A 7,509-nucleotide genomic window follows, 5' to 3' on the forward strand; every position below is an offset into this window, starting at 1 on the left:
GATTATTATGTTTTTTGATTTTCGCAGGATGCTCTTTTGCATTCTCCGACAGGGAGTTTATATCCGTTCCATACATGCTCCGCAATACTGCACTTAATATGAAATATCAATTATCAATACGTGTTTATTTGCTTTGTTAGTCTGCAATATGCACGATCTGTTTGCTGAACAATATTCCTATATAATTACATTAGATGTATGTTTCATTACAATACGTTATTCTGATTGGCTAATTAAGCAGTTGTATCACTCAATAAAACTTCTCATTCATGATGACACGAGGTCCCACAATAAAGTGCACAGGTAAATGAAATAAAAACTTGATAAAAGGCGTGTTTTCATGATCCTATAGGTAAAAATGTAATTATAAGTATTGAATGCTTTTTTTTTGTAATTTTATAGGGTTGTAAAAGCGTTGACCGTGCGCACATTTTAAGTATGAAGCGCTTCCGCGCTTCATACAAAATGTACTTCGGTCAACGCTTTTACACCCCAATAAATTTACAAAAAAGAGCATTCAATTCTTAAACAATGTTTATAAAAACGCTTTATCTGTATTTTATAACTTCTCCCTAATCTATAGGCACACCTCTATGTATCTCTTATCAAACATATATTGCAACGTTCTGAGTCGAATAATTCTGTTCCCGTGGTCGAGCAAAAACTTTGAGTAACCAAATCAACAAAAAGGATGTTATTTAAGATGAGACAGAAACACTGCCTTTTAGATTGATACGAAGACATTAAAACTTAAATAAATTCAATATGTATTCACAAGTAATGCATATACATATGTACAATATGTACCAGGATTATAATTTAGTACGCCAGACGCGCGTTTCGTCTACATTAGACTCATCAGTGACGCTCATATCAAAATATTTATAAAGCCAAACAAGTACGAAGTTGACGAGCATTTAAGGTCCAAAATTCCAAAAAGTTGTGCCAAATACGGCTACGGTAATCTATTCCTGGGGTAAGACAAATAATCCTTCGTTTTTTTAAAATTCGATAGGCGGTGGTCCATTAAGTTTTCTTATTGTTGAAACCCGTATGCCAACCTGAGTTCGTAAATTTTTACGTCATTTTGTCTCAGCTGAGAGCAGTCTCATTGTCATACCACTTTTAATTTTAATGAATGGAATGAGGTCTTAGGTATACACCAGTGTCACAGCAGCCAGAAATGAAACACTGAATACAACGAACTGTACACCAATCTCGATTTAATTTTGTTTGCCGTTGAAAGAAATATAAAACATTTCAAATACCCGTAAGTTGTGAGAGTCTCATTCAGAAATATTGGACGTCACTGACCGCAAGTGGTTGTTCAGCAAACGCTATCTGCACAATAATGAAGCAAGTCGTACTCAAAGAACGGTAATCGAAATTTGTGTAAAGGCCATGATATGGATTTCATCAATATAAACATAACATAATTGTGTAAAGTTTGAAATCGTACCGGGTCTTGGCCAGTTGCTTGTAGATTTCGAAGAGACTATAAAAGACCTGCAAACACTTCGAATTATAAGACCCAGACCATGACCATGTACCCTGATCTAATCTAGGATGGATAAACACATCAACATTTTGAAACCAAAATAGTTAGACATAAAGGGGTAAATAAACCCCATGTCCTAATTGTTATACCTGTTTGAAAAGAGGCAGGATAAGCCCAAAAGTCTTCCCTTGGTCTTAGAAAATCAACATTTTGAGGTTTTTATGAAAACTTATTTGTTTTTTAATTTTTGATTGGTGTTTAACGCCACTTTCAACGATCTTGTACTATTTCAAGGTAGAGGGAGCCGGGGTGTTCGGAGATTACAACCGCCCTACGGAAGGAAAACTTACAATCCTAGTCATTTAAGATTGGAGTCGAGTGCTCTTGTCCCGTATGGGATTCAAACTTCTAACCTCAGTGTGACTGGCTAGTGATATAGTAGTTCGAATACTTACAACACTCGACCACTCGGACTACCGATCAAATTTAAGTTCTCATTTACTCCCAGTTCATTTCTCATCTCAATCATTTATAGAAGAACCGGTGCATCATTTCATGCTATCAAACAGAGTACTGGGTCGCGTTCAATATCGTAGCTGCTACGTAGATTTTGATTATAGAACGTGTAGCTATAGACTAGCTGCTACATAGATATTGATAGCAGCTAGGTACAGTGGAGATCACTTCTAACCTCTCATTAGAACTGTCAGGAGAACTGTCATAGAACTGTTCTAACCTGTCCTAGAACAGTTCTACCTAGAACAGTTCTACCCTAGAACTGTTCTAAGTAGAACTGTCAGAATCAGTTCTAGGTAGAACTGACTAAATCAGTTCTAGGTAGAACTGTCAGGATCAGTTCTAGGGTAGAACTGTCTAAATCAGTTCTAGGTAGAACTGTCCAAATAAGTTCTAACCGTAGAACTGTCAGCAGAACTGACTAAATCAGTCCGGACTGTAGAACAGTTCTAAACTGACGTCACTGCAGTAAGGGCACTTTAGAATTTAGAAGAAATAAATCAATTCCAATTACTTTGCTATATAATAGCAGATTTTCTATATTTCTTTCTGATCATACGTTACATGTACAAATATCGAAGTGAATAGGAGGTTATCCAACTCATCGGAGAAATATTTTTATAAGATTGCATAGAAAACATCATTGTTTACGTTTCTTCGTTCCCCGTTTTTAACAGTCTCTTCATACATGTCATATATCTCTGCATTTAATTCATGGAATTTTAATCGTAATTTACCTTGTTTGCCTTGGATTTAAATTCATTTAAGATTCTGTTTTGACAAATGTTCATACGAAAATTGTACAGTGGATGAATTATGGGATATTAATGATAAAAGTGTTGTATTATAGCGTAAAAAAAACTATATACATTTGCACCATCTCGTCAATTTAGCCAGACTTATCCATAACGATTATAAATGATATCTGGGAGTCTGAAACTCAGAAAAATATACTCATCTGAACATGAATGAATCATTTGCCACTGGACGTTCGGCTACAAACAAAATCATGCATTTTTCTTTGCCTTCTTCCATTAATATTAACCATGTTAACAGTATACTATTCCAAAAAGAGAACTTCCCATACATGTACTTTTTATTTTAAAATAAAGTATATGAATCAGTCATGTGAGTGTTGGATGATGCCGTAAAATAGTTTTGTTTAAAAAAATAACCATCACAAACTAACTGACTTAAAAAGTCACTTTAGCGACGGTTCATTATTATGGATACAGTGGAGATCAGTTCTAACCTCTCATAAATTCTGTCAGAATCTGTCAGGAGAACTGTTCTAGAACAGTATGTAGAACTGTCAGCCTGACACCTTTTAGTCAGTTCTAGGTTAGAACTGTTCTAGCTAGAACTGATTTGGTCAGTTCTACCTAGAACTGATTTGGACAGTTCTAGCTAGAACTGATCCTGACAGTTCTACCCTAGAACAGTTTAAGACAGTTCTAGCTAGAACTGACCAAATATTTGGTCAGTTCTACTTCTAGAACAGTTCTACGGTTTGAATTGATTTCAAATTCTACGGCTAGAATTGATTTATAAATTCTACAGCCACAATTAATTTATAAATTCTACGGCTAAAATTGATTTATATTCTACGGCTAGAATTGATTTATAAGTTTGAAGAAATATTTGTCTTAATATAAAGGCTTCGGCAAAAAAGCGATTAATATTATATAGAGTTTTGCTATTTTGCCGGTTTTATTTCAGATTTATAATCGGCAAGAGAACATGTTTAACCCCGCCATATTCTGCATGTATGTCAGTGCCTGTTCCAAGTCAGGAGCCCGTAATTCAGTGATATTCTTTTGTTCATGTGTAGTATAAAATATTTGTTTTTCTTTCATTTTTTGTACATAAATTAGGCCGTTAATTAGTATTATGGGGGGGGGGGGAGGGTTATTATTTGAATTGTTTTACATTTTTTATTCTGGGAGTCAGGATGGCTCGTTATCACACAACAAAATTATCCTCATTAACCAAATGTAATATCTGTTTACGAGTAGTTTTCATACCTCGGACGGACCTGTTTAACAAAAATCTTTTGACCACATCAATCTAAACTGACCATTGCTGACTTTATTTGCTCTTCAGTCTTTCTGCAAATCTATATAGCTGCACAATACTTAAGTTTTAATTTTAGGTCAAGAGGGACTGTACTATACAAGTTACAGCAATATTGGAAAACAATTTTGTTCGCATCAATTTATAGTGCCAGCATGCAGGGGCAGATCCAGCCATTTAAAAAAGGGGGGGGGGTTCCAACTATATGTTCAAATTCAAAAGCATTGATCGTCAAAAAAAAAAACTCCTGACCCCCCCCCCCCCCCCTTGATCAGCCAATGAGCATGTCCTCTTTTTATTCAAAATATTGAATCATAAACAAATATCAGTAGTTTTCATACTTCAGACTGAGTCGTATAATAAAATCTTTTGACCGCATCAACCGAATCTTACCATATTTGCTTTTTTTTATGTAAATCTAAATAGCTGCACAGTAATTCAGTTATTATTTTAGGTCAAGAGGGACTGTGGTATATAAATAACTACAATATTGGATTTGAGAGTGCCAGCATTTCCTATTTTTATTCAAAATATCGCATCAGAAACAAATATCAGTCATGTCAGTAGTTTTCATACCTCAGACTGACAGTAACATGCATGTAATCATGTAACAAAATTATTTGTCTGCATCAATCAAAACTGACCATATTTGACCGCATCAACCAAAACTGACCATATTTGACCGCATCAACCAAAACTGACCATATTTGCTATTTTTTATGTAACTCTTATAGTCGCATAGTAAATCTGTAATATTTTTATGTAAGGATGGAATGTAAATCCATGAAAATACAAATGATAGAAATATGGGAACACAATGCTACCTAATTTCATTTGCATCAATTTAGAATGCCAGAATGTCCTATTTTTATTCAAAATATTGCATCATAAACAAATATCAGTAGTTTTCATACCTCAGACTGTCTGGTATAACAAAATAATTTGTCCGCATCAACCAAAACTGACCATATTTGCACTTTATTATGAACATGATGTGAATCTTAATAGCCGCAAAGTAAATCATGTATATTTTTATATCAGGATGGATTGTTTAATAAAAATGAAAGCAACTATTGGAAAATAAAATTATGCTCACATCAGTTTATAGTGCCACTGAGCATGTCCTCTTTTTCATCAAAATTTTGAATCGTAAACTAATTTCAGTAGTTTTAATATCTCAGACTGACTCATGAATATAACAAAATTATTTTCGCATCAACCATAACTGACCATATTTGACAGCATCAACCAAAACTGACCATATTTGACCGCATCAACCAAAACTGACCATATTTGCTCTTTTTTATGTAACTCTTATAGTCGCATACTAAATCTGTAATATTTTTATGTATGGATGGATTGTAAAATCATGAAAATACAAATGATAGAAATATGGGAACACAATGCCACCTAATTTCATTTGCATCAATTTAGAATGCCAGAATGTCCTCTTTTTATTCAAAATATTGCATCATAAACAAATATTAGTAGTTTTCATACCTCAGACTGACTGGTATAACAAAATAATTTGTCCGCATCAACCAAAACTGACCATATTTGTACTTTATTATGAACATGATGTGAATCTTAATAGCCGCAAAGTAAATCATGTATATTTTTATATCAGGATGGATTGTTTAATAAAAATGAAAGCAATATTGGAAAATAAAATTATGCTCACATCAGTTTATATAGTGCCAGCATGTCCTCTTTTTCATCAAAATTTTGAATCGTAAACTAATTTCAGTAGTTTTAATATCTCAGACTGACTCATGAATATAACAAAATTATTTGTCGCAACAACCAAAACTGACCATATTTGACAGCATCAACCATAACTGACCATATGTGACAGCATCAACCAAAACTGACCATAATTACACTTTGTTATGAAAATCCTAATATATATATAGCCGCATACTAATTCACTTATAGTAATACATATACCGGTAATGATGGATTGTATAATTAAAATGACAGCAATATCAATGAATATTGGAACACATTGGCTACAAAAAAATTTCCACATCAATTTAGAATATCAGCAAGTCCTCTTTTTATTCAAAATATTGAATTGTAAACAAATTTCAGTGGTTTCGATATATCAGACTGAGTGAGAGTTGTTTTAACAAAATTATTTGACCGCATCAACCAAAACTGAACTTATTTACACTTTATCATGTAAATATACATGTATATGGCCTCATTGTAAACATGGTAAACCAATGTTATTTCTATGTGAGGACGGGTCGTATGATAAAAATGACACCAACTTTGAAACACAATACACCTTATTGCTAATCCTGGCTGACCCGGCCTCTTGAACTTTTGAAGCATACAACAATGACTTTTCTATTGTGGCGTCAGATATTTTGTTTTATGACGTCAAAATTTTACGGGAACCTGTGTGATATTCAGTAATGGCAGACAAATTGCGACAAGGTGTATTTATACCATATCTAAGAATTTAGCGCGCCGTTATTTCCTCTCTGTATCCATAATAATGAAACGTCATTAAACATGCTAAAGTGACTTTTTAACATGTTTAAGTCAGTAGTTTGTGATGGTTTTTTTTTAAACAAAACTATTTAATCATCCAACACTGACATGACTGATTCATATACTTTATTTTAAAAATAAAATTAAAAGTACATGTATGGGAAGTTCTCTTCTTGGAATAGTATACTGTTAATATAATTTGAAGAAGGCAAAGAAAAATGAATGATTTTGTTTGTAGCCGAACGTCCAGGGGCAAATGTTTCATTCATGTTCAGATCCAGTATATGTTTCTGAGTTCCAGACTCCCAGATATCATTTATTTATATAATCGTTATGGATAAGTTTGGCTAAGACGAGATGGTGCAAATGTAGTTTTTTACGTTACACAACACTTTTTTCATTAATATCCCATAATTCATCCACTGTACAATTTTCGTTTGAACATTTGTCAAAACAGAATTATAAATGAATGTAAATCCAAGGCAAACAAGGTAAATTACGATTAAAATTCCATGAATTAAATGTAGAGTTTTATTTAGGAGACTGTTAAAAACGGGGAACGAAGAAACGTAAACAATGATGTTTCCGTATGCAATCTTATAAAAATATCTCCGATGAGTTGGATAACCTTCTATTCACTTCGATATTTGTACATGTAACGTAATAAAAGTCGTTTGATCAGTAAAGAATATAGAAAATCTGCTATTTAATATATAGCAAAGTAATTGGAAGTGATTTATTTCTTCTAAATTCTAAAGTGCCCTTACTGCAGTGACGTCATTTAGAACTGTTCTACAGTCCTGACTGATTAAGTCAGTTCTGCTGACAGTTCTACGGTTAGAAGTGATTTGGACAGTTCTACCTAGAACTGATCCTGACAGTTCTACCCTAGAACTGATCCTGACAGTTCTACCTAGAACTGA

Source organism: Mytilus edulis, chromosome 10 (genome assembly GCF_963676685.1).
Source record: "Mytilus edulis chromosome 10, xbMytEdul2.2, whole genome shotgun sequence".
Taxonomy (NCBI): domain Eukaryota; kingdom Metazoa; phylum Mollusca; class Bivalvia; order Mytilida; family Mytilidae; genus Mytilus; species Mytilus edulis.